The sequence below is a fragment of the Thrips palmi genome, unplaced genomic scaffold (genome assembly GCF_012932325.1).
Source record: "Thrips palmi isolate BJ-2018 unplaced genomic scaffold, TpBJ-2018v1 HiC_scaffold_8, whole genome shotgun sequence".
NCBI classification, from domain to species: Eukaryota; Metazoa; Arthropoda; class Insecta; order Thysanoptera; family Thripidae; genus Thrips; species Thrips palmi.
The window spans coordinates 5,563,776-5,590,970 of NW_023144635.1; the positions used below are offsets into that span (position 1 = coordinate 5,563,776).

Sequence of the window (27,195 nt, forward strand, 5' to 3'; positions counted from 1 at the left end):
CACACTCAACCAGCAGACTCATTCCGAGTCTTTTCCGCCGCTGTGTCTTCCTCGCACCTATACGGCACGCCCCACGAGTGCGAGCGAGACGCAGCGACGACGGACTGCAGCCTCGCACTCTCGGGCGCGCGAATGCAGCGAATGCAACAACGTTACCCTGGTATCGTCCAAGTCTTTCGTCGGCCTCGGCGCGGAACTACCCGCGCGCTTACCATTCAGAATCCGCTTTGCCTGGCTGCTGTCGTCGGCGACGCCGACATCGCGGCCGAGCTCACGCACACTCTCTCAGTCCCTCTCTCTCGCGCGCACGTGCACGTCCGCGGCGGGAGGCGGGGGTCCCTGCACTGCGGGTGCCGGGCTGTCGGCGCCGGCCGCTGGCGAGGAGCAGGAGCAGGCTATCTGCCGCCGGGGATTCGCGTTATCACTTTGACGGGCAGCGCGGCCAGACGCGGCCACATCAGTCAGGTCACGTTCGGTGCTTCGCGGCAACGCCGGGCAACGCGGCACGGCACACGTCTGGGGGCGTGGCAGCGATGCGCCGCCCTGTATCAGCAGGCCGTCGGAGTTCGGGCAGTGCAGGCCGTGTCGCGGTAATGGCGTGGGTGGAGCCGTGGCGGGGCTCCGACGGAGTCACTCGAGAGGGGGGCCTCGGTGTGCGGCCTTGCCGCGGTGCGTTTGATTAGAGTCCCCAAGTTCCACGACCTCATCTGCGACACTCGAAATGGAGTCTCGAGTCATGCCGCGGGCGACAGTGGCGGCAGCATGAGAGGCGACGGGGCCCGTCGGGCAGCCCAGACTGACTCGGCGGAACAGGTGCGCTGTGGGGTTGGAGGACGCAAACACGAAAACACGCAAACCAGAGGCAGAGCTGAAGCTGGCTGCACATTTTATCATTTTATCCCGCCGTTTATCAAAACGCCTTGTGTTGTGCCGAACTTTGACAAATTTATGCGCTGCGCGCGCACCGTGCCACGGGCCGCGGGCCGCGCAGGGGCGGCCCCGTGACCCCGCCGTCGTCTCGCTCGCACCGCCACGGGACGCCTCATGAGTGCGAGAGAGACAGAGTCACCGTTCGGAATGAACCTGCAGAGAGCAGCGCGTCTGGATTTATTCCAGGAGCGAAGCTGCGGAGTGGCGCGGCGGCGCGTCTTGTGCCGTAGGTCCTGCGGCTTGGCCCGCGGGGCTGCAGCCTTGTCCCGTCCCCTGTCAGAGTTCCGGCAGTTCCGGCGGGGCAGCGGGGCCCTCTGGGGACGCCCCGCACGGACCGGGGAATCATCATCACTCAGCAGCTGTGTCGCACAGCGCGGCGTCATCGCAGTGTCTGGCCTGCCCAAGTTGCCGCGCTGGGTCGGCCGGGTACCGGGTTGCGGTAAGGCCGCTGCGGCCCCGAGTAGCCGTTCATCGCCGGCTGAGGCGCCCCGCCCCGCCCCGCCCCGCCCCATTATCGGGCTTGTCAGAACTTTGCCGATTCGCGCAACAGGCCAGCGACGCCGTGGTGCGGCAGCGCGGCCGACGACGCCCCGGCCCGCGCTCCACTCCAACACGAACGCGGTCTGGTTGTTGTCGCCGGAGGGTGGACGGTGGACGCAGGAGCCGCCTCGTTTTTTCCAGGGTCGCCGTCGATCCTCCAAACGCGACGCGCTCTCGCGCCATGGCGATAAGCCGAGCTGCATGATGAGTCGTTTTGTCGCTCTGTCTCTCTCGCACCTGTACGGAGTACCCGCATGCCGCCATGAGTGCGAGAGAGACAGCGCGCCGCGGCGCTCCATGCAAATGGAAACCATGGAAGGGGCCGCCAAACGGCCGGGCGTCTGATAAGAGGCGTCCCCGCCGCCGCGCCGCGCCGCCCGTCTCCGCCCTCTTAAATCTCGCCTCTTTCATTTTGTCCCGCGCGCTTGTTTTGGCAATTAGAGCGGAGATAGCTGGTGCAGCCGCCGCCTTGCGGAAACCAGAAGACTAAAAGCATTAAAAGGGGGCGGAGCAGAGCAGAACGGGCCCTGCTATGCTTTCGTTTCTTTCCGCTCGCTGCTGCCGTCGAGTCCTGCCGCGCCGTGACGCGCTCCATGGCGTGGTTCCCGCTTCCTCGAGTTTGTCGTGAGTGCTGGCGGGGCCCCGGGCCGGGGGCGCTGCGCGGTGCTGAGGGTTCAGTCTGGCGGCAAGGGCGGCACCTGTTGGGCCGCGGTGCCGAGGTGGGCTCCCGGACGACCCTCCCTCTCCCCCGCGTCGGCGGACTGTGACTCCGAGGAGGCGTTCCGACGCTCTGTCTCTGTCTCGCTCATGGAGTGCCAGGCGCTGGATGTAATTAGTTGACGGTGGGGTGGCGCCGGCTCGGGCGCTGGCCACGTCCGACACGTCAGCGGCGCGCGTGACGGCCGGCCTCGTCACAGTGCCGCGTCACGGCGTCACGGCAGTCACGGCCTCGCGGATCGTGACCGGCATGGCGTATTATTTGAATAAATGGGATTGGCGCCCCGCCGCCCCTCCCCGCCAATGCGTGGTGGCCAGTGTGCCGGCAGCGCAGTGCTCCACGGAGCCGACATCGGCCCACATGGGAGCCTTGACCCGCTGGCCTTTGGCGGCCGTGATGCGTGATTTAGACGCCCTTTCTGGGGTAATGGCGCCCGGCGATTGTAATGTTCGGAATGCAATACTTGAATCGGCGGGCTAATGGCGCATGCGCGTGACACGCCGTTTGTAATGGATCGCCCGCTTTCTGCGCTTTCCGCGCGGCTTTACATAATGCCGCGGACCGTTCGCTGCGGTTTCGGGGCTTTCGGTTTTGTGTCGCCGTCCCTGTCGCTGTCGTTTCGGCGAGCCGAGGTCGGAAGCAGGCGAAAGCGCGTGGGACTTTGATCCCCCCGGCGGCTGTTTGCACCTTCTTGGACCCACTCGCCCACCCCTACCCTCGCGCTGCCGCCGCCCAGCCTCGCTTTAAAAACAAAGACAAACTCGAGTAAGTCGCGCCTCGTGGCGAGAAGCCGTGCCTTCACTCAGCGCGCCGCCCCCTCGTCGTCTACAGCACGCTGGCGTGAAAGCACTTGCCTCTGTCACGTTTTCTTGTTTTCCGTGCGCCCTCGTCACGTTCCTTGTCACACCCCTCGTCACATCTCTTACGTCCACATCCCTGGTTACGTTACACGCTCGTCACACCTTTTGTCACGCCCTTCGTCACGCTGAGCCCTCACGCAGTGGGCCTTGGCCAGCCGGCTGGAGAGCTTGCACTGCCTCCCATGACGCCCAGGGCGTTCTCTTTGTTCGCCCGTCCAAGTGAAGGCGCACTCACACACACACACACCTGCGGCGCAAGGCCCTCTCCCTTACGGTGTGCCGCATGTAGGATCTACAGAGCACGCGGCTTTGTCATTTCGCCGGCAGGTTTCGGACGCGCCATGTATTTTTCCATTCCAGTGAAATTGATTGAAGGCGGTACTCTGTGCGTCTGTGTGTGTGTGTGTGTTTGTGTGTGTGTGAGCGCGCGCGTGTTTGCGGTGATACATATTGGAACGGTCTGGCCGCGTCTCGTCTGCATTTTATTAATGGGACGTGCGGTGCGCGCGGGAAGAGCGGCTGCTCCACGGTGACAGGCTACACGGAACAGACGGACGAACAGGCAGGCAGGCAGGCACACTGACTGACTGAGACTGTCAGACAAACGCCCCGCCGGCGCGTTTTTCTCTGGTGGAGGCACGATAAAGTGCAGTGAGAGTCGAGACAAATCGAAAAAGCCCTTCCGCGATGCGAGGGATGGAGTGGAGTGGAGCAGGCCGGGAGGGGAGGGGGGCGCTCGGGTCGTGTCAAGAGTAGAGCAAGTAGGTTAGTCAAGTGAAGTAAGCGGTAATTGCTAAGAGAAAAGCATTTCTTTAGAAGGGAAAATTTACTTAAGGCAAATTTACTGAAGGCTTAGACGCCTTCCCCAACGGGCGGGTCCCCTTTCGGCGCGGCAGTATGTTCGCTGCCTCCCCCCTCCCCTCCCCCTCCCCCCTCCCCTCCCCGTCGGCCGCGGCCTTTCTTTTTCCCGCCCCGCCGCCCGGCATGCATTTCTGAATCGCAATTAGCACTCGCCATGCCACGCTGTGCCTGGCCTGGCGGGGCCGGGCCGCCCTGAAATACGATACAGGGGGATTGGATTAGCCCGCCACGGCCCGGCCGAGGACTGGCCCGCCTGGCCCTTGCATTATGCATGCCGAGTGCAGACAAGAAGATTCGGCCGTTCGGCACCGGGGCCGCCCGGGACGCCGTGGAGTGGAGGAGTACCTCTGCTGGAGGTCGTGGAGGCCGTGGCGGCCGTCGTGGTGCTGGACGTAGGCATGAACCGCCGCGGCGTGGCTGAGTGGCGCGGTAACGTCTACTCCACCGCGCGCCGGCGCCACGGCCGCCACGCCGCGTACTAGTGCGTATTCATGGTGCCGCGTCGCTCGCTATCTCGCAGCGTGATTGCCAACTTGGACCGTTGTTGTGGTGGCGGAGGGGAGGGGGAGGGGTCCGCGTTCCCTCGATTTACGTGGCGCCGGCGCGGCGTCCTGCCCCCCGGCCGCCCCTGTAGGCTGGCTGCGAGAGTCGTCGTCGTCGCTCTGTCTCCCTCGCGCTCATGGGGCGTCCCGTTTGGGTGCGAGAGAGAGAGCGACTCTCGCAACGAGTGTGCTGGTCGACGTGATGGACCGGCGGCCATTCTTCTGCCACCCCGCCGTCAAGCGGTGCGGCGGCGGTGCGGCGGTGCGACGCGGCGGCCAGCTCATCAAGATGGACAAGGTGGGCGTGCGGGCGAACGGGGCCCGGGGATCAGTGTGCCCAGCCAGACCAGACACTACGCGGTGGCCGCGCACGTGCAAGGATTGCACTCCATGGGGACCAGCCTTTAAAAACGAGAAGTGCACGTTGTGCACCGCTCGCCTCGCCAACGCACGCGAACCTGCTACGCGATTTAGGTTTCAAGCAAAGTTATTTTCTTTTTTTTTGCACAGAATTCTCTGAATCCGCCTTGAAATCCGGCCGCGAGGAGCGCCCCGGCCGATGGGACCGCCCGACGCGCTTACCTTGATTGGCGGTCGCGAGCGCGGCCTGCGGACCGATTCCGAGAGTCGTCCTCGTCGCTCCGTCTCTCTCGCACCGATAGGGACACCCGATGAGTGCGAGAGAGACGGAGCGACGAAAACGACTCTCAGTCTGCTGGAGCCTGGAGCGCGGGGCAGTAATCCCCTTTGTTCGCGGTCCGCGGAGGGGAGGGGGTTCAGCCGGGCCGCGGGTTGAAAGTCGCGGCGCCCCCTGCAGCCCCTGCAGCCCCGGCGGCGCGGCGCGGATAGAGTGGTTGCGACGGATCAGCGCCATGGGGTTTATTGCGTTGCATGATGCATCTCGTTGAAACGTTGGCACGTTGGAACGCAAAGTGCTGTCCGCTGTCCCTCCCGCCGCCCCCTTCTTTTTGCGCCCCGCGCCCCGCTTCCCGGCACCAGGCCGGAGCCAGGGGGGGGGGGGTGCACTGGCCTACATAACGCCCTGTACGCACAAACCATGTGTTGTGCGTCATTTTGGGGCCGAAGAGTCCAAACCGCAGCCTTTGAACGGCGTAAGTACACGTGCACTACCACTGCGTCATGCCAGTCATGCCGGGTGGATCAGAGGCTCCGGCCTTGCGGTGCCTTGCGGCGCCTTGCGGTGTGGGCGACAGGTTCGGCGCGTTCCGGTCGCAGCTTGGCGGTGTCCCCGCAGGGCCGCGGGGCCTTTGGGGCTCAGCCCGGCCGAATATAGCCCGCCACCGGCTGCGCCCTGCCCCGCCCTGCCCCGCCCTGCTCGTCTCCCCGCGGCTGAGTGGCTGGATGGCTGAATGGCAGCGTCTGACGGAGACACAACGGCCGGGCCGGGGCCGGGCCGGGGCTCCGCGCGGAGAATAGGGGGTTAAAGGTTGCCACGTGCTGATTGGAAAGAGGAGCCCTGCCGTGGGCTGCCTGGCAGATTGCTTGGGCTTGGGCAGGCTGGGCCGCGGGCGGGGTGGAGGCGAGGCGGCGCCGAAAAGGAAGGAAATTAAACAGTTTCAATCAATTACGTGAGGCGATAATATCGACTCGGTGCCGATCGCTGACGGGTGCTGGCAGGGCCTCGGGCAGGGCGCTGCTGGAGGCCATGAATCCCGTCGGGGTGGGCCGGGCCCCCTGCCTGACGCATTCCGATGTCGCGGCGTCGCCGACCTTGGCCTTGGTCGCGCTAATTTCGGCGCCTCTTTGCCCTGGCGGCCCTGGAGGCCCTGGAGGACGTGGAGGACGCGGGTGCCGATCGCGCCCATCCATGCGACGCGCGACGCCCCCACCCGGCGCGCCACCCTGGGTCCAACTTGGGCATCGCGATGTCGATAACCACGCCGCTGCGGTTGCCTCGCGGTCGCCTTGCGGGCGAGAAGGGCGTGGAGGGCGCCGTGCCGTGCCGTGCCGTGCCGAGCCGCACGCACAGCCGTAGGGAGGGGCAGGCCCTGCCCCGCAGGGCCACGCGGGCAACGTCCTTAATGCTGCGGGGGAGTCGCGCGAACGGAACGGATGGATCGTCTGCTTGTTGCCAATTATCGGACAGGCCCGGGGCCCATTTGTTTCGGCGTGTCGGCCTGCCGCTCAGACTCCAAACTCCCCCGCCCAGGCTTCAAACTCCCGCCCAGACTCCAAACTCCCGCACTCCCGCTCAGCTCAGTGCAGGCTGGCAGCAGGTCAATAAAACAAATGGATTAGACGGCAGGACTTTTATTTTGGCCGTGCCGCCCCATTGGGCCCGCTGGCCGGCCTGCGCGGCCTGCGCCCGGCCTTTCCTTGTAAATGGAACCGTATGTGGTCGCGGACAAAGGCGCGCTGCCGTCACGAGGCGAACCGCGTCACAGCACCCCCGGCAGCCAGGCCACTGGGCAGGGCCACGCACTGTAGGTGTATTGTCCTTCGCGTATAACTGCGGCCGGCGACGGGGCAAGCCAGGCACGCCTGGACCGTGGCGTTTTATTTACGACCGTGTGCCGGGCCCGTGACTGTGTGAGTGTGAAAAGGGGGGAGGGGGCGCGGGGGGTAAGCAGCCGCTGGAAATACGGCGGCAGTATGGAAGTGTTGATGAAACATTCGTCATCGGCGTGCCCGGCGTGCCGCGCGTGTGACAGGTTTCCACTCCACGGTAAGCAAGCGGGCGGCGCCGAGCCCCGAGTGGCACGAGGGCTTTCCGCACCGCACACACTACACTGTGTTCCTGTTCGGCACGCAGTGTACGCGACTCGCCGAACGCGCCATCCCGCCCCTGTCGCACTCGTGGCGCGCACACTAGTATCAGTGCGAGAGAGACAGAGCGACTCTGTGCGGAATGAGTCGGCACGACGGCATACTGGCCGTCGCCCACGCCGCCCACGCCGCCCACGCCGCCGAACTAACTCCCAACAACAAACCCGACGAATGTATCCGCGTGCTAATGGAGTCGCGCCAGTCACTTGGCACTTCAAACGGCCGAGCCGAGCCGAGTCGCCCCGAGCCCAGCCGAGCCGCGCCGAGCCGCGCCGCGCCGAGCCGAACCGAGCCGAGCGCAGCCGAGCGGCCGAGCGCGGGCTTTGTCCGTCCACTGTCCACGCCGCAATCGGCGCGTCGGCGGCGGCTTGGTCTCTCTTCGGCCCTGGCGTGTGGCGTGGCGCGGCAGTGTCCCTCCGCGTTTCAATCTGCTGCCAAAGCCGCCCCCGTCCCCGTGCGCGGGCGTTACGCGGGCGTGCCCGCTGCCGCGGAAAATTGCAGCGCGGTAATTTGCTTACGTTTGGAATGAGCCGATTTCCGAGTCGGCCGCCGCGACGAGCGTGCAGTCTGAGCGGGAGTGGAGCGCCGCTTTGTTCCCCGTCGTTGCCAACGAACGCTGCCAACGCCGTGCGCCTCGCGGCTCGACGGGAAAGGAAACCTCTTGAACGCGGCGGCATGTCCGGGCGGCGAGTTTCGGCGGGAAGCGAGAAATAAATCATTATGTATCGGACCGAAGTGGCAGGGCTGCAGAGAGAGAGACTGTGTGCCTGCGTGCGTGAGTTGTTGTGTGCGTGTGTTTTTGTTTTTTCCCGGCGTCCAATCTTTCCGGTGTGCCGCAACAGCGCCACTCGTGGATTTCGTTTCTTTTCGTTTCAGCGAGTCCGAGTCGAGTCCCTCGAGTCGCCGCCCTGGTGTGTGCTTTGGCCGTGCTTTGGCCGTGCTTTGGCCGTGCTTTGGCCGTGCTTTGGCGGTGCTTTGGCGGTGCTTTGGCCGTGCTTTGGCCGTGCTTTGGCCGTGCTTTGGCCGTGCTTTGCCCGTGTTTTGCGATGGCGGTGCCGCTGGTCTTTGTTCTTCCCCCGGCCGCCCGTCCGCATCCTTTCTTATTACTTTGCAGCGCGGCGTGGCGTGGCGGGGCGGCGGGCCGACGGGGCGCCATTACCGCGAGGCATTCGCAATCATCATTATTCGCAGCATTTGCTGCATTCGTGGCAGCCACCGCTTCAGTCTGCAGTCTGCAACTAGTGCCAAGTGACGTCGAGGCGTCGTCAGCGGCACTGGCGCTAGCGGGCGGTAGCCAGCCCTGCCCTGCCCTGCAGCTCGAGTTGCGCGCCCCCGCCCACTCCCAACTCTAGTAATACCCGCTCTGCTTTGAGAGAGAGAGAGAGAGAGAGAGAGAGAGAGAGAGAGAGAGAGAGAGAGAGAGAGAGAGAGAGAGAGAGAGAGAGAGAGAGAGAGAGAGGGCCACCACGAGTGCGCACTCACACAGACACACCTCCACACCACAAACCACACACACTTAGAAACAAGCGCGATGCTGTGCTGGCGAAGCTCAGCCACCGCCCGAACTGCATCCCGTAATATCGTCTGATTCTGGGACTGCTGCTGCTGCTCAAGTTGGCGACGGCCTTGTTTGAGTGGATTAGGCCCGCCGGCAATTCAGCAACTCGGTTATAGGCGGCCGGGATGGCGCGCGCGACCGACGCGGCAGCGGCGCCCCCTGCACCGCCTGCAACGGGACTGCCGCGCTGCAGGAGGGGGAGGGGTGTGTGCTCAGGAAGATTGTCTCCGCCAAGGCTGCCTGGCGGGAGAATGAGGCAAGGGTGTGCCCTTTGTGTAGCCTGTGTGTGTGTGTGTGTGTCTGTGCGAGAGAGAACGACCGAGTTGGTTTGCGCAAACACATCGTCACGTCGAGGTTTTTCGACGGGGCCATCCCCGTCCCGGCTGGCAGAATCGTTCAAAACGGTCGAAAATGCCTTTGAAAACTCGTGTTTTAGGCCGACTTTAAGCAGCAACTCCGTCTGATCCGAGGCGGTATTTCGTCCTCCCTCAGCGGGCATTTGGTCTTTGGACCTTCCTTTAGAATGCCTTTGTTACGGAGTGCGATTGTCGGCCTTAGTTTGGGAGCAGTATTGTCTCAAAGTGGATCAAAATGGCATTCAAAGGCATTTTTTACTGTTTTCATCAACTTTGAGACAATACTGCTCCCAAACTAAGGCCGATAATCGCACTCCGTAACAAAGGCATGTTAAAGGAAGGTCCAAAGACCAAATGCCCGTTGAAGGAGGACGAAATACCGCCTCGGATCAGACGCAGTGGCTGCTTAAAGTCGGCCCAAAACACGATTTTTCAAAGACATTTGTGACCGTTTTGATCAACTTTGCGGCAATACTGCTCCCAAACAAAGGTGGATTATCGCACTTTGTATCAAAGGCATGCTAAAAGAGGGGTCGCGTGGGGTGGCGCGGAAATTTTTTGTTACAAATTTGGGGTCGCGAACCGAAAAAGGTTGCGAACCGCTGGACTATGGAGCTCAAAACGCGTCCTGGATTTCGACCGCGTCCACCGGTCTTCTGGCCCACTGTGCAGTGAGTGGAGCAGGCTAGGCGGAGATACGGCAGGCATGAATGCGCGGCCTTGAATGCGCTCGCCTCGTCCGCCCCGTCGGCCTGGCTGGCCTCGTCGGCTGTCTGTGGTCAAGTGGCCCGCAAAGCCCGGGTCGAGGCCCCACGGCCGCGCAGGCCCACGGCCCCAGCCTCGGCTCCAGGCCCGCCAGCCCCGGGGCGCGAATGGCCGTAAAGCCTTACAAGTCCCCAGTGGCCGCCCGGCCGCCCCGCCCGCCTGCAGCCTTAAGCAGCACCTCTAAAGGGACGCCAATCGGGGCCCGGCCCTGCCCGGCCCGGCCCTACCCGAGGGTCCCTTTCAAGACCCTGCGCGCTGCGCCTTCCCGGCCCGGACCCTTTGATGGCCCTTCCGGCCGGCTGGAGCCCGTACGAGCGTACGACGCCGCCGTCCCGCCGGACCGCCCGGCAGGGATTCTTTCCGCGGCACGTCGCGGGCGAGCGTTCCCACGCGGCCGTGCACGCCCTGCAGGCCCTGCAGGCCGTGGCGGTGACAGCGACACTGCCTGCCTGTCTCTCCCTTTGCGGTCCGCTGAACGCCCAGCCGCTGTAACGCGGCAAGCCGCAGCAGACTGATTCCGAGAGTCGTTTTCGTCGCTCTGTCTCTCTCGCACCCACACGGGACGCCCTATGAGTGCGAGAGAGACAGAGCGACGAAAACGACTCTCGGAATCAGTCTGCAGCGGGCGGACACGAGAGGCGTGGCGCGCGGCTGGCAACCTCGTCGCTCCGTCTCTCTCGCGCCCTGACGGGCCTAACGGGACGCGCCACGAGTGCGAGAGAGACGGAGCGCAGCTGGGAGGCTGCCAAGCCGCGGCGCGCGCACGCCGTGCTGGCCTGCACTCGGCCACCGCTTCGGGGATGAGCGGTTTGGTCTGGAAGGAGGCCCGCCCTGGCGCGCCTTGGCGTGTACCCTCCCCCTCGACGTCGTGCACGTCGTGTTCGTGTACCCTCGCTCAGACTGGCCATAATCCCCGTTCCTCGCGGCGGGGTGCTTCCGCTCCAGAGGGCCCATGTCGCGTTTCTGCGACGCGGCGGAGAAAATTGACACCACTGGAAATGAGGGCTGTACAAGCTGTGCCAGGGGTTGAATTTCTCCTGTTGTGAGTGCTTTTCGCACGGCCTGTGTGTGAGTCTGGCGCGGGCGGCACCCTCGATGCTGCATCGGCGGAGGGCGTGCTCAAGGCCGCGGCACGGTGGGGGCGGCAGGGGCGACGCGACCCGACACCACTTGAGCGGGGAAAAATAAATGGAAGGCATTGCTGCTCATCTGGGCGCGGCGCTGGCGGTGCTGGCGATGCTCGACCTCGGCGCCAGGAGGGCCTTGTCCTGCTGCTCCGCGGCAAACTTTTCACCGAGCGGGCCGCGTCCGGAAGGTGCGAGGCGACGCGAGCCGCGGCAGTCGAAGCGGCGGCGGTGCGACGGCGTCCCGGACGCAGCCCCGCGCCACGACGGAGAGCAGGCCAGGACGTGCCTGCCGCCAACCTTAAAAGTTGTAGGCGTGGCTTGGCCGGGCGCGGCGCGGCGTGGCAGGAGTATTGTTATCTCGTTTGCCCATACCCTCGTCGGGTACGACTGCCGGGGCCAGACCCTCCCCAGCCTGAGTAGGGTCGCGCGGCGGAGCGCTGAGCGGCGACGGCCGAGCCGCCGAGCCGAGCGGCGTGTGGAGGTAATGGTCGTGCCGCTGATGAAATCATCATAAGTATAATCCTGTGACGCGGGGCGCGGGGTGCGGGGCGCGGGCGGAGTGCCCCAGGGAAGGCCGGCCCCGGCCGCTGGGTTCCGCGTTGCCGCGTTGGCGTTACGCTCTTCGGCGAGTCCATCAGGAAATTGGGAAATGAACTTTGCACGTCAGAGGTTCGGTTGGACTGGTCTTTCCTCCTGCTGCGGACGCGCACCGCGGCCTGGGACTGGCCGGCCGGCCCGGCCCGACTCGGGGACTCGGCGCCGAGTTTAATTATTACCGCGAATTGCAGGTGCTCCCCGGGCCGGTAAATCAGAAGCGAGGCGCCCTGGTCCTGGTGCTGCTCCGGCCTTGCCCTGGTGGAGGTCGGCCTCCACATTGCTCCTCAGGGTCCCCAGGCCACTGCGGCATAATTTACCAACAATGAGGGCCTTTTTGCGGCCCCGGCTCGTCTCGGCTCGTCCAGCTCGTGGTGGCGGCAGCTTGGCTCGCCTGCCTCCCCTTCCCTCGCTGTGCTTGCTGTCGTCTTCATTGCTTCCTTCCGCCATCCGCCCCGCCGCGCCAAGGGCGGCCGCTAACTTGGCCGCGCTGCGTGCCGACGTGGCCCTCCGCCCCGCCGCCACGCATTCATTCCGGATGCGTCACGGGCTTGCCGTGTTTGCTGTCCGCGACCTTGGCGGGGCGGGGCGGGGCGGGGCGGGGCGGGGCGGGGCGGGGCGGGGCGGGCTGCCTCCGGCCCGCACCGCCCACTGCGCTGCTGTTACGCGGCGTCCGCCTCCGTTTTCAATCGCCTCCTCCTCCGCGGCCGTATAACCCTGGCTTACCTAACAGCCGCCGCTCCTCCACTGGGTAGAACTAGAACAAACGTGGGGCCTGTCCCTGTCCACCTTCCTTGGAAAGAGACACGGATACCTCCCTTCGCGCTCCGCCGTGTCTGGCAGGAAAAGAACTGCAATCGCAAGAAATAAATGAAAAGTAAACTGGACGGGAAGGTTGCGGCGGCGTCCCCCTGCCGTGTCCCGATTGGCCGCGTATCCGCTCATCAAGGGGAAGCCCGGCGTCCGGACGGGGCCATTAGCGAACCGAAGCCAAGCGAAGCCAACCGGAGCCAGGCGCCATCTGCTACACTGTGAAAGACTAACCAAGGTAACGGCGCACTGTTCGCGTTGGTGTCGTGTCTTTGGCTGCAGCGGGATGGGAAGCTGGCTGGCTCCACGCGGGAGCGCCTTACGAAGGCAGTGTAGGCCACACGCTGCACACCGGTGCGCGGCGGGCCGGCCCGCTAAAGGCGCCTTACGAAGTCGGGGTAGGCCACACGCTGCACACTGGTGCGCGGCGGGCCGGCCGCGCTGCAGGCGCTTCGCTCCGACCCACTCTCCGACCCGCTCCCCTCCAACCCTCTCCGCTCCAACCGAGGCTCCGACCCACTCGAGACTCGCGGTGACGGTGTAGAGTGTAGAGCGAGGTGCGGCTAATGCAACGAACGCGGCCGCAGCGGCGAACTTTCCCGCGAGTGGATTCGAAAGCCTTTCGCCAAGTTGGGTCGCTACCTGCGGTACCTGCCGCTTGCAGTGCGCTAGTCCGCCGCCGAGACTTTTGTGCTGGAGCAGACCGGCGTGGGCGCCGCCCTGCCGGCAGAGTGATTCCGCTCATCGCTCTGTCTCCGTCGCACTCGCGTGGAGTGCGAGAGAGACGGAGCGACGGCACAGCGTCTTGCGTCTGCCTCGCGGTGCTGCTAAGCTGCCAAAGCCACCCCCGAGCTCATAGTCGCGCTAATCTGATTTGAATACATTTGACTGGGCCAGGCAGGGCAGGCCGTCCGTCGCAGCCTTCCTCTCCCCGCAAGTGGAGCGCGGCAAGCCGAAGCACCGCGAAGCACCGCGAAGCACCGCGAAGCACCGCGAAGCACCGCGAAGCACCGCGAAGCACCCCCGATTCCCGGAACCCGAGCGGCGGAGCGGCGGAGCGGCGGAGCGGCGGAGCGGCGGAGCGGCCGAGCCGTTGTGCTGTTCTAGCCACGCCTCGGCCGCAAGCGCGCGCGCCGCGCCGAGCATAGCACTGCACTGTAAAATAATCCGCGGGGCTTCGCCACGTCGTGGCTGGATAAATTTACCCTCGTGGGTCTTTCCTATCCGCACACCCCTTCCTCGTCCTCCGAAAGGACAAATTTGCTCCGTGTTGGATGCCGTAAATTTTACGAAATTTACTCACCGAACGGAGTAGTACACGGTTTACCTCTACTTTTTTTTCACAGTGTGGTATGTGGTCGGTCTCTACCGCTCCGGCTGGCCATGCACACACTTTCAACCATCACGGCATTGATAAACGCCTGGCCTTACTGACTTTTAAAGGATGTTATTTTTTAGAGCGGTGTTCGTGGCTTATTGCACGACCGTCCTTTCAAAAAAAATGAGAGAGAGAAAGAGATTGGACGTGCGGCTGAGGCGGACCTATTGAGCCAACGCGTTATAGATAGGTCGCGGTTATTGAATTGTCAAGGTACTCGTGTGTGTGTGTGTGTGGAGGGGGTTGGGGGAGTGTGTGTGTGTGTTGTGTGGTCCGGAGTTGATGACGACCATGTCCCTCTGGAAAATCAATCTCGCTGCGAATAAATCGGCATTTCTTTTTTGTCCGCGCCCCGCGGCCCCACGCTGTCGCAGCGGTGGAGGTCGCACTCTCACTCGGGACTTGTTGGCCCAGTGCACTAAATCAGTAAATACACCGTTGGAAAGTAAAGTAAATAATTTGTTTCTTTTCCAGGTAGGCCCTGGTACGCCCCCGAGAGTACGCCACGGTACGCCCCGTCGGCGTGCTGCAGGCCCGTGGTGTCGTCGGGGAGGTGGTGGCGCCTGGCCGTGCCGCTCTTGATCCTCGCCACGCTACCGCCGCCAATTCTATTTTGCATTCAGCAGCCCTCTGCCACGCCGGCGCCCCGCCCCGCCCCGCTGCCATGGCTTTGGCGCGCACTGAATCGCATTTGGCGCGCTCTCCGCGTATTGAAAGCGAGAAGTTATGAAAGACTAATGAAATCGGTTATTCTTTGGCCGTTTCTCATACACCGCGCGCGCCGAAGGTGAGGCTGGGTGTTTTGGCACCGCGCCCGAGAGGGGGGGGGGAGGGGGGAGGTGCTCGCCTCACCGATGAGCCTCTCGAGCCGTGTCCGCGCCACTTTACGACCCCCCCCCCCTCTTTTTCCTCCTGGACGATCTGTCCCCGGAAATAAGCCGCGCCGGAACGGGCCGTCGCTTTGCCGGCCTCCGGGGCTCCAGGAGGGCCTTCTCCAGCGGCTCCAGCGGCTCCAGCAGCCCCGGGCAGCCCCGGCAGCGAGGGCCATTCCGGGACACGTGTACAGAACGAAAGCCCCCTGGGGACGCGTCGCGTCGCCTTCCTTTCCGATCAAACGCGTCATGTGTGTGTGTGTGTGTGTGTGTGTGTGTGTGTGTGTGTGTGTGTGTGTGTATATGTGTATGTATGTGTGTGTGTGTGGCGCTGGCGACGTAGTACTCGGCACGGCCTGGAGGATTCTGCGCGTCCTTGCTTACCTCAGTGCATGCGGCGTCCCTCGCGGGGCGCCGACGGCCCTGGAGGCCTGGGGGTCCTCAGGGCGGCGCGGTGCCCAGCCTGCGCATGGCGGCGACCTGGACGGCCTGGAAGGGGAGACCTGCAAGCAGAAAGAGGCACTTTGTGAGGTCGGCGACGACGGGCCGCGCCGCCGCCACTCCGGGCGTACCGAAAATGTTGTGCCCTTTTATCTCATCGCCCCCCGGCAGTAAAAGTCTGGATCGGGATGACCCGGCAATAAATCGGGGGGCGTTAAAGCGAAGCGGTTGTGATGTCGCCGTACCGGCCGTACGGACGCCCGGGCCCGCCCGGGCCGCCTGCCTGTCGGGGGCCCTTTGCCCGTTCGCTGTGTACCAGTGCTACCAGTGTACCGTTGTTGCGAGTACTGCTGTATTTCATACTCGGCGCGTCTAGCCTTCTGCCCCATTCCGCCCGATCCCTCTTTGGTGCGGCGGCTTTGCGCCGCCCCTGCCCGTCTGGAGCTTCAACTTTGTGGCCGCCGGCCGCGGCCAGCGCCGTTATGGGCGCCCGCAAACGGATGCAGCAGCGCCACTGCAAAAAAAAACAACAACAAAAAGGCGCGTGTTTAATATGAGTGTGAGGCTGTGTCTCTCGAATGTAGCACGTTATTTTCGGCGCGTGTATTGGCAAGGCTGCTGCTGCGGGGGCGGGGAGAGCGAGGCCTGGCAAGTGCACGCTGGAACGGAAAGGGGGCGCGGGGGACACCTTGCTCACCGCCATAAACTCGCATCCTGCTGCCACCCCCCACCTCCCCGTCGTCGCAGAGTGCACCAGCAACACACACACACGACGAGAAATATATGGTAACGACGCTCGTCGAAGACAGGCCCTTCTCGCCGATGTGCAGGGGCTGCAGGCGGTGAGCCGCCCTCTTCCGCGTTGGGACAGGTTCAAGGCCTTGAAGGCCTTCAATCTCGGCCACTGCTAAAGCCGGCTCAGCCAATTCGTAAGTTTTATGAGGGTCGCCGGCCGGACCGACGCCGGACCGTCCGGCAGGGATTGGAGGCGACTTACGATTACCTGGCCCGCTTGCCCTGCTGGCTTGCGCGGCTTCGCCGGCAGACATACGGAGCGCCCCACGAGTGCGAGTGAGACAGAGCGACGACAACGACTCTCGGACAATGAGTCTGCTGCTCGCTCGGCCCCGCTCGGCCTGGTGCTCCTCGAGGTAGTTAGCCAGTTCGGCCTGCCGGGGATTCCGGTTGGGGTTTGACTTGCGCGCCTCGCGGTGATTGTGGAGCCATCCTCGGTCACTGCCGAGGTCCGCGCAAAACGGAGAACGGAGTGCAAGTGTCCAATTCACTGCGCAAAGCCCCTGGCGTCCAGAACGCAACGCGGACCAAGTCATTTTCTTTTAAATTGTAGGCGCAACGACCACTCTTGTAAAGGACACTGTTTTTTGTGCGCGCCCAGAGTAGTCCGAGTGGACTCCTCTGTTGGAGTGGAGCGGTTAAGCCGAGCCGCTGCGCGCGTTGGCGCCTTTAGATTGATAGTCGCCCCCCCCCCCTCCCCGCCACGAGGCGCGGCGACTGGCCGTGTGATTGCTCGCTATTAGGCCGGCCGGCAATCGGCGCCATCGGCGGCCCTAGGCCATGTAAATGGAGGCGCGGCCAGGCCGGGCCGGGCCAGCAGCCCCCCCGGGGCCTCCACGCCTACACTAATGCCAACATTACGAGGGGCCCACACCGGAAAACGGCAACGCCGCCTGGCAGGCCTGGGAAGGGACAACCGGAAAACACGCCGGGAAAAGAAAAACACGAGTTTGGTCGTTCCGGACGGCCGGGCAAGGCGAGGCGACTTGGTGTGACTTATTTAGCGGACCATGTGTGCCCACCATTAACTAGACTGGTCCACCGGCAGGCCCTCGGCCGACAGCCGGCCCGGCCCGGCCAGCCGCTCTGTTGACGTTCCGATAAACGAATTATGAAGCCTCGCGGCCGGCAGGGCTGTGGAAGGCGGCTGCAGACTGAGTCCGAGAGTCGTTCTCGTCGCTCTGTCTCTCTCGCGCTCGTGAGGCGTCCCCCATGGGTGCGAGAGAGAGGCAGTGACTCTCGGAAGCAGACGGCCGGGCTGGCGGTGGGGGTGGGGGTGCCGCGCGCTGCTGTCCTTGTCCGTGGAGTAACTCTTGTCAATGCTCTTGGGCGGAACGTATTTTCATTATGGCAATAATGGAATTCTCTGGTTCCTGGGCGAGAGCGTCTCCGGGGAGTATAGTTTTTGGCCAGTGTCGCGGAACGTACGTCACGCGGCAATTGGGGTGTAATGCGAGCGTGCCGGCGATGGCCTTTCCCGCGCCAATCGTCATGCGGTTGGCGCCCTGACGGCGCTTTCGCGTGGCGAGGCGGCGGCAGCGCAAAGTACACTGGAAAGTAAAGAATCCACGACCAGGTCACTGAGAGTAATCGTCGAGGTGACATTGGGAGCGAGAAGCCAAGGAGGCGGTTGAGCGGCGGGAAATGGCAGTTGACAAGGCACACGCCCCTCGGCCGCTCGGCCGCGGCTCGACGGAGTCATTACTTATTTTGGCCGGCACACGTCAGGCCGGCCGCATGTGAAGCGCGGGGACGTCAGTGAGCCGGATCAATGGTTGCGCCTGAATGTGGCAGTCCGGACGTTTATGACGAGGCGGGGCCGAGGCGGGCGGGGCGGAACGGTCACGACACTGCCTCGATAAACGCGCCGCGCGCCGGCATCTCTCCGCGCGATCGGCAGCGGGGAGCCGCCGCACAGTGGGCCAGAAGGCCGGTGGAGGCGGCCAAAAGTCCAAACCCGTTTTGAGCTCCAGAGTCGCTAAATGAGACTCGAACCGTACGTGTGACCCCACCAATGGATTCCTCGTTCGGAGAGCAATCCATTGGTGGGGTCACACGTTCGGTTCGAGTCCGATTTAGTGACTCTGGAGCTCAAAACGCGTCCGGGGTTTTGACCGCCTCCACCCACCGGCCTTCTGGCCCACTGTGCGCCGGGCGTTGGCCAAGGCCACGGCCAAAGCCACGGCAACGCGCCGAGTAAACCGGAGGGAATGGTCTCAGGGCCTCGTCTCGTGTAATGTACTCTGTTGTTCGCCGCCCCGCCCCGCCCCACCCCGCCCCGCCCCGCCCCGCGCGCTCTGCCACTCCACCTGTGGTTCCGCGCGCTGGCCCGCCCGTCGGACTGGCTACTGGCTGCCTTGCCCGGGCCATCGCTAGAGCTCATAATACGGAAGGGGGAAGGGGGGGGCCTTCCCTTAATCCATTTCTCAGCAAGTCCCGCTCCGGTCTCCGTTCCCAGGGTGCCTTCTTCCACCTGCTCCGCTCCGCTCTGCTCCGCCCCGTTCAGGTGTTCGATGCTGCTTTATGGCCGGCATCACCGGTTCCGGCATCACGGCAGCGCTGGCACCGACTGCGAGTCCCCGAGCCGGCGCGCCAAGTTTGGGGCGGGCTTGAAAAACAGCCACCCCGCGGTCCTCCTCCAAGCCACGGACTACAGAGACAACACAAGTCGCTGGGAGAAAGAGGCAAGAGGAGAAACTGGAGCGGTGCATCTCGTAATTCGTTTCGCTGCCGTCTGTCCGTCTCGTTTCTCTGTCTGTGTGTGTGTGTGTGTGTGTGTGTGCACGTCTTTTTGTGGCGTGGGTGCGGGCTGTTGCGCCAAGGTGATGGGAGCGGCCCCCCCCCTCCCCCCTGCCATCCGCCGACTTGATACAGAGTCGCGGGCGAACAAACTTTGCGTCGTCCTGTAATGTGAAGAAATGGGGATGCTGTACCACTGTAGCACCGCGTCGGGGGGATCGGCTGCCCGCCGAGGAGCCGCCGAAGAAGAAGGTGGAGCGCCACTTTTTCCCTCTCCCGGCGAGCATCTTGCAGAGTTCCGGTTTGGAGTTTGATTGCGAACCGGCGGCGGGTAGTTGTTTCGAAAGGAAGCTGTTGTGTTGCGCTGCGGGGAAGGCGAGGTTAAGGCGGGGCGGGAGGCAGGGTGGGGCGGGGCGGGAGGCAGGGTGGGGCGGGGCGGGAGGCAGGGTGGGGCGGGGCGGGAGGCAGGGTGGGGCGGGGCGGGGGCGCCCCCCGGGGCCGTGGCGGGGCGGGGCGGGGGCGGCAGCAAAAAGATAAGAAGCGTCTAGCCGACTGATGGTCGGTGTCTGCAAACTTGAGAAATGATGGCAGCGACTCAGTCGGCCATGATAGATCGACGGTCGCTTCGGAAACTCAATCGCGAACACTTTGGCGGCCGTCTCTTTTTCTATGCCCCTCGTAAAATGGCCTTAATTAAATTTAATAAACGTTATATTAAATCTTTATTAAGTTTTCATTAATATTTAACAAATACCAGTTTTATAAAATTTAATTAACTTTAATGAAGTTTCTTATTAACTTTTGTTAAGGGCCCGTTAATAAGGCCAGATTGGTGAAGCAGCTACCAATAATGCATCCAGGTAGCACGTCATAGGCTCTTTCCGTTAACAAAAACTAGTTAAATATTGTTAAAATTAACAAGTTTTAATTCAATTTTTTGGTTTTAATTAAAATCTTTTAATAAAATCCCTTGTTAAAGTTAAAGTAATTTAATTAAAGAAGTTTTGATTAAAATCGGGCAACGTTTGAACTGGTTCGATAATTTCGGATGGATGTTCGACAGAGACCCTCAGGCCGGGTCAGATCCCCCTAGACACCTGCCTAGAGGAACCAAGTCAAAAATCAGGAGGTCGGACTCCTCTGAGCGCGACTGATTCAGAAGGATCCGCCTGCGCACCTTATGCTAGCGGCTATGCTAGTGAACTCCGCGAGCTAAGGGATTGAAGTAGACTGCAGCGCCATCTAGCGGCATACAAGTTTTTATTAAATTTAATTAAATCTTGCATTCATAGGACTGACTTAACATTATCGTATTTATTGCCTTGAAAAGCGCGTGCTTGATGTCGATGCTCAATTAATGGAAGCTAGTCCCTTTCCTCGCTTTTGTCCCGTTCAATTCACGCTGTTCACGAAGACAAGCCTCTAAACTTATTGACATGATTAAATTAGATCGTAACATAATCCGTTAACTTAATCCAGGGCAAGTGTTCACTTTAATCAAAGAAGTCTTTAATTTAGGAACATCCGTAACAAACTCAAATTAAACACCGAACTAAACTTAACAAGACCGTCCAATGTTGTTAAAGTTAATTACAAACGAGTTTAATAAAGAAATATTTTTAACAAACATTAATGTAAGGTTCAAATTAAATTTTGTTAGATCATTTTTTTAATAAATCCAACTAATAAATTTTTGTTAAACACGGCAATTTAACAAAAGAAGTTTAATTAAAGTAGACGATTTAATTAAAAGTTGATTACTTTTAACAAAACTTTAACAAAATTTTTATAAAATTTAATTTAACGTTTTTACGAGGGGCGCGGGCTGCCCCGGCCGCGGCCACGGCCAGACTGATTCCGAGAGTCGGTCTCTCTCGCACTCATGGCGCGTCCCGCATAGGTGCGAGAGAGACGGCGGAATCAGTCTGCAGGGAGACTAATTGGGAGGACCTCCGCTGCTCGGAGTATTTTTCCGCTGCGGTCTCTGATATTCGTCGTGCGTCTTTGCGAAGTGGAGGGGCTACGAGTGTGCCCGCCGCGCCGGTCCCCGCCGGTCCGGGCCATTGTCTCTAGGCATCCAATTACCTGACCGCGCGGACCGCGCCCCGCGTCCGACCAATCAGGACGCCCAGCTGTTGGTTCGGTTCGTGTCCTTAAGCCAGGGACCGCCTGCGCCTGGCTAGCCTCGCTCCGGGGGCCTGGCTGCCGCCGACACCCGAAGACGGTGTCGCTCGTTAGAAAGAGAGCGCCGTGTCCGCAGTAAAACGAGCACATTTGCATGTACAGTGTGGTGTGCTCCAGCCGAGCGATTCCGTACAGTGTGGCTGCCTCTCTCGCACCCCTGCGGAACGCCCTTCAACTGTGGGAGAGACAGAACTGCAGCGTCCCGCGTTCGGCTGGGACGGAAGGGGGGGGGGGCAGCACCCCGCTCCAGTCGCACTCAGCAGCAGACCCGGCCAGCAGGGCCGCTCGCTGCAGCGGGGCGGTGGGACGGCCCGGACGGCCCGGACGGGGCCCTGTGGTCTCCCGCCGGGCACCCTCTCGCCAGATGTCGTGCCTTCACTCTGTGTTTCTGCCCCCCTCCCTCCCCCAACCCCACCACGCCCCAGTTTTGTTGATGCGACTGGAATGGCCCCGAGGTGCGCGCTGATTGGTCGTTTGGCCGCGCCCGCCGATTGGCCGCGATTGGCCGGCGGCCGGTCATCAGTGCCCCGGCGGCGCCCTGTGTGACGTCACCGTGGCGGCCGCGGCCTTCGCGCCGAGGTCCTGTCAAAGTTTGCGTTTGTCTACGCCGCCTTTTGCAGTGAAGGGGCCGTCAGCAAGGGGAAGACGGTTATGCGGGAGGAACACGTCGTCTGTCGGAGAGGAAGAACCAAGACCGTGGCAGCCTGCTTCGGCAGCGTGGCCGAGGCCGAGGCCCGGCAGTCTAGCCGTCGGGCGAGGAGCTGCCCGGTTTTATTGGTGGAGCGGTTGCCCGTCAGCAGCAGCAGCAGACAGCAGCAGCAGACAGCAGCGCTGTCATGAATGGCTGACCGTGCTCGGCAGTGCTCGGCAGTGGTCCGCTCCGCTCCGCAGCGCCGCTCCGCAGCGACAAGCCGGATTACGGCCGCTGCCTGTTCCGCGCGCGCCAGTCGCCTGCCCGAACGCGAAAGGCCTGCCGATGTCGATGCCCGAAAAGCGCCGCAGTGTTGCAAATGTGGGGCGATGCACAGTGGGCCAGAAGACCGGTGGAGGCGGGCGGCCAAAATCCCGGACGCGTTTTGAGCTCTAGAGTCGCTGAACAGGACTCGGACCGTGCGCGTGACCCCACCAAAGGACTCCTCGTTCGGAGAGCAATCCATTAGTGGGGTCACACGCTTGATTCGGGTCCTGTTCAGCGATTGTGGAGTTACAAACGCGTCTAGAGTTTTGGCCGCGGCCCACTGTGCGGCGGCGAGCGCCTGCGGTGGAGTGGGTAGGCAACCCGCTGGGCAGCGCGGCGCGGCGGGCCTGCCCGCGCGAAGTTCGCAGGCGGCCCGCCCGAGCTGGCAACAGGTTCCATGCAGCGGCGGCCCGGGCCGGTCCGTGCTCTGGAGGGCGAGGATGAAGCGACTGTAATGACGCTACTTGGCGTGGGAGGCCGTGCCGAGGCCGTGCCGAGGCTGGGGGCGGCACTCCGTGTGGGTGCGAGAGAGACGGGGCGACGAGCGCAGTGAGCGGAATGAGTCTGCCGGGACCGGGGATGGGGCCGGGGCCTCGCCGAGGTGCGGAGAGTCGCTCCGACCCCCGTCGATGCACGGCGACGTTCGGGCCGACGCTCGGGCCGACGGCGTCCTAATTTGCGTCCGGAGTGATTCATCGTCCCTGGCCCCGCCTTTTCCCGACCCGGCCGGCCCGCGAGGAGTGAGAAGCCATTCTTCAAAAAGCCGTTTTTGTTTCTTGTTTGTTCGGCGATCTCCATCACGTCCGCGGCTCCGCCCCCTTTGCATCCAGGCCCCCACCGAGGCGAGGCGGCCGAGGCCCCGGCGGAGGTGGCCCGATTCAATTCAGGGGCTCGCCTCGGGAATCGCAGCCATATTAAAAAAAATGGATCGACTATTCATTCCTGAGGTTCCTCCCGGCGGCAATATCCTGGAATATCCTGGGACTGCGATATCCATTCCGCCTTCCGCCGTCTTGACTCTGCTATTTATTTCGGCGTTGCTGAGCGTTACCGAGCGTTGCCGAGCGTGGCACAATGCTCGGCGGCCTGTACGAAGATAAACTGACGCTATTGTGCAGTGAGGAGCCCGGCCCGCGAGGAGCCGCCGGACACATCTCTGGTCGCCTGCCAACGTGCCAACGTGTTCAAAGAGAGGAAAATTATGGGGGCCCTTTTTTCTCGCTGCCGTTTTACCTTCCTTTTTGTTCCCCCCTTTCTTTTTGTGGTGCGTCCTCTTCGTGTCGGCGAGGCGCTGCGTGGCGCTGCGGGGCTTGCGGCCGCGACGCGATTTTGCTAGTGACGTTGACGGAACGCCGGGACGGTGTCCGTTAACTTTGATCCGCGTTTCCCTGGCGCGCTGCCTATGGCGCGCTGCCTGCCCGCGCCGTCTCCCCGGGGGCCGCGTTCCTCCTCGTTGTTGTGCTTGGAAGTCGTTACGGCGGCGCACCGCGCGCACCGCGAGAACACGGCGCCCTCACGCTGTTTTACGGATGGCGGGCATCACGAAGGAGGAGTTACACTCTAAATGTAGGGTGCCCAGCAACTGGGCGCCTTTGTCGCCCGCCCCACTTTTTAGGGTGCCAAATGTCGCCCAGTTCCTGGGCACCTTTGTCACTCAGTCTCGGGGTGGACAAACCATTAAGAAACCTGCCTTCACCCATGGCTCAGCAGCAACTGAGGTGCCGAAGGTGCCCAGAATCTAGGCACCTTAGTCGCCCAGGATCTAGACACCTGAGCATGCTCTACCATGGGAGAGGGTCGGTTACTGTATGATTTGTCCACCCCGAGACTGGGCGACAAAGGTGCCCAGAAACTGGGCGACATTTGGCACCCTAAAAAGTGGGGCGGGCGACAAAGGCACCCAGTTGCTGGGCACCCCATATTTTGAGTGTAGGTAACGCTGTTGTTTGCAGCCCGTCCGCGAGGACTCGGAATGTCCTGTCTGCTGCCCCGCCGCTCGGCCTGGCGACAACGAGCGTCCTGTCGATGTGTCGCCGCGCCACGCCGCGCCGCCCCTCGGGAACACTACTCTTTACCCGGCGAGGCGAACGTCGCGGGGCCGGGCCAATAAAAGCCACTTGGCGGGGGCCTTGGTGCGTCTTGGCGGGGGTCTTGGCGTCGGCGGCGGTGCTGCGGTGCGCTTGACGTGCTGTCGAGTGCCTCGCGGCCGCAAGGGGATGACACACGCCCCCGCGCCCCGCCCGCCCTGCTTGCTCGCGCGCAGCACAATGAAGTGCGTGCCGGTGACATTGCGACATCCACTCCAGCGCGCTCCAGCCCCGGCTTCAGCGCTCCAGCGATGAGGCGATAATTCTCCAGGGGTTGCTGTTTGCGGGCCACGGGCGGATTGCCGGAATGGGTGAGGGTTTAGCGCGGCGCTCCCTGGCAGTGCCCTCCGTGCCCCCACGCCCTCGCGCGGCCCCTTCGGCTCCCACGCCCACGCCCCACACGCCCCCGCCGCCCCACACGCCCCCGCGCCCCGCGGCGCCGTGCCAACGCGTGCGGCAGGGCTCCAAGGCCCCCGCAAGCCGGAGACGGAGAGCCGACCCGGTGTCGGACTGTCGGGCATTCCCGGGGCTCAACGACGGCCAGGCCCTCCTCGACCACCGCCAGGTTTAACGCCGGTCCCGTAAGTAGGGCGACGTGATGTCCGAGGGATCTGCCCACAACGACCGCCCGTCTGGCCGATGGGTTGGCAGTGTACCGGAGTGTACCGCCCGGACCGGACCGCCCAGCCCGGCTCGGTCAAGAGTTCGGTACACCGCGGCCCGGCTGTCGGACGGCCACCGGGCGCGGAGGACAAACACCGCCCGCGCTATTTGCTGTTTGCGCGAAAACACGAACAGCCCGCAATGGCGCGGCGCGGCCCGGCGGTGCCCTCTGTGATGTGGCCGCGCCGGGATTTGGGGTTGGCGTCACCGCGCGGCCCTGGAGCACGTCGGCCGGGTGCACTTCCGGAAATGATTTCCTTGCACGGGCACGTCGGGGAGGGCACGTCCCGGCGGCGCCCTCGATGCCGCACGTGCCAATGGTCGCCACCACCTTGGTGGTCCGGCCGGGACGGGGCGCCCTGGATGGGGCCTTCACGACGGCGGCAGCACGGCGCCGCACGTCCGCGGACGGCCTCGGCGTATGCTCCCCCCATGGTCACCATAAAAGTCGGATCCCATTGACCGTGGGCTGGAAAAATCGGACCCTCTCGACTTGGGGCGGCGGGAATAATCGAATTCCACGCGAGTTTCGGAGCCGTGCCGTGGCGAACAGCGCATGCCGGGGGTGGGATGACTTGATGCCAACGGCGGCAAGTTTGCAGCGAACACCGACGAGCACTCTGGAAAGCAGGGTCCCGCCCGAGTCCGTCGGCGGGGCGAGCGAGAGCGTGGAAAGCCCGGGTAGGCTCTCGTGAGCTTTGCACCGCTAGTGCATAACAAGGCGAGTGCAGTGTAGTGGTTCTAATTCCCCAGCCAATCGAATCGATATCGGCTCGAAAGGCGGCAGTGCGCTGCAGCGGCACGAGGGACGGATATTGTCTCTCCGCGTCCGTGTCGTCTGGACCGGTCCCCTCTTCTTCCCCGATACTTGAGGCTGCCTCTGCCTTTGGCGGGTCCGGGTCCGGCTGCGAGTGGCCACGGGGCCGGCGGGCAGCGCGCTGCAGGCTGTTTGAATTGCAATGTCGGACGGACGGTCGGGCGTCGGGCCTCTCAGAGCAAATCCACAGGGGAAAGCGAAGAAGGTTAGTTTTTTTCGTGGCTTTCTCTCTTTGAATCCGCCCTTCTATGCGGCGCTATTCACCCCCAGCGAGATGGGTTTCCCCGGTTTGGCGGGCGGCGGCGTCGCACGGCCCGGAAGCACGCTGGCCGCGTGGCAGCCCGCGCTGACGAGTGGACCTCGCCCTTCCTCTTTGGGACGCATCGCTATTGCTGCCATTGCCATTGTCGGTGGTCCCCGCGTTGTCGCTTTTCGGGCCTTTTCGGCCTTTTGCTTCGGGTCATGAATCTCCGGTCGCGCGGCGAGGTGTGCGTCGCCGTTTGGCCCGCCTGTCATTCCCGTCGCTAAGTGGCACGGGAGGGGAGGGGAGGGAGGGAGGGGAGGGGAGGGACGTCAGATGCGACAGAAGGAGAAGCACGTCTGCTGCCATTGTGTTGCCGCGGTGCCCGGCGGTGCCGCCTTGCCGCTTTTTTGTTGCTTTGTCCGCTTTGGCCTTCGCGTTCACCCCTTCCGCTGTTTGTTTGTTTGTTTGTTTTTTCGAGACGTCCTCCTTGTCTCATTTCGGCCCATATTTCAACCGCCTCGCGGCCATCTTCTTTCCTCCTTTGGGGGGTACCTACTTCGCGGCAGTCTGGGTCTGTCTGTGGGGCATTCCCTCGTACTGGCCGTGCCCCTGGCCCTGCTGCCCGTGGCCCTGCTGCCCCTGACCCGTGCCCCCGAAGTCGGCGCGTCGGCCCGACGTGTAAACACAACACGGCAAACAGCGCGCCGGAAGGGGGGCCGCCGTGCCTTCGTCACGCGCGGCGGAGACAAACAGGCATAACTTTGCTGCAAGTTTTCAACTCGACGTGCGCGCTAAAATATTCCAGGATTTGAGTCGAATTTCGACGAATGTTTACTGTCTAGTCAGTGTCCTTTATACTTCGCAGTCCAATCCCGATAAAAACATTGTTGAAGTGGAAAACCGATTATGAAAATAACCCCCCCCCCCAAAAAAAAATATCTGCTGATAAAAAATACTTCTAGGGTTCTTTTTAGTTTTCCCTTTTTTTCTCACGGTGCAGTACACTGTAGCTCCCGGCAGCAATATACTCGTTGCAGATTTTGTGCAAATTTCCGTTTGCAATGTTTGCCCGCCTGGCTGGCTGCGGGGCGCGGGGCGGCCCGCGAGAGCGGGAAATAATGACAATAATAAACTCGGCATAACTACAGTCTGGCGCGGGGCAGGCGGGGCTGGCGAGGCTGGCAGGCGCGCCGCGCCTCGTCCAAACGCAGTGCCACTCCGAGATTTATAGGACTGATCGACTGCTGCGGCTAAAGATACGCCTGCCTCGGGGCTGCCTCGGGCCGCCCCCTTACGCTGCAGCCGTGGCCGTAACGGCAAACAACAGCACGCGTGCGCGCCGCCGCTGGCCCAAGGCCCTCGGATTGACACCCGGCAAACAACTTCATTTTCTCGCCCTTCAAAAACAAGGAGAGAAAAAAAAACACCTTTTTGCAAGTTATTTATTGTTTGATCTTTTTTTTCAACCTTTTTTCTGCTCTTAATTTTTTTAATGATTTTCTTTAGAGATTTTTGCAAGTTATTTATTGTTTGATTTTTTTTCAAACTTTTTTTAACTTTTTTTTTTCA

At 62.6% G+C, this 27,195-nt stretch overlaps 1 protein-coding gene across 1 annotated transcript in view; it reads left to right on the forward strand.

Moving 5' to 3' along the window:
• Positions 1 to 27,195, forward strand: part of LOC117653604 (glycosyltransferase 25 family member) — a 60,842-nt gene that overhangs the window by 5,592 nt on the left and 28,055 nt on the right. The window lies entirely within an intron of this gene.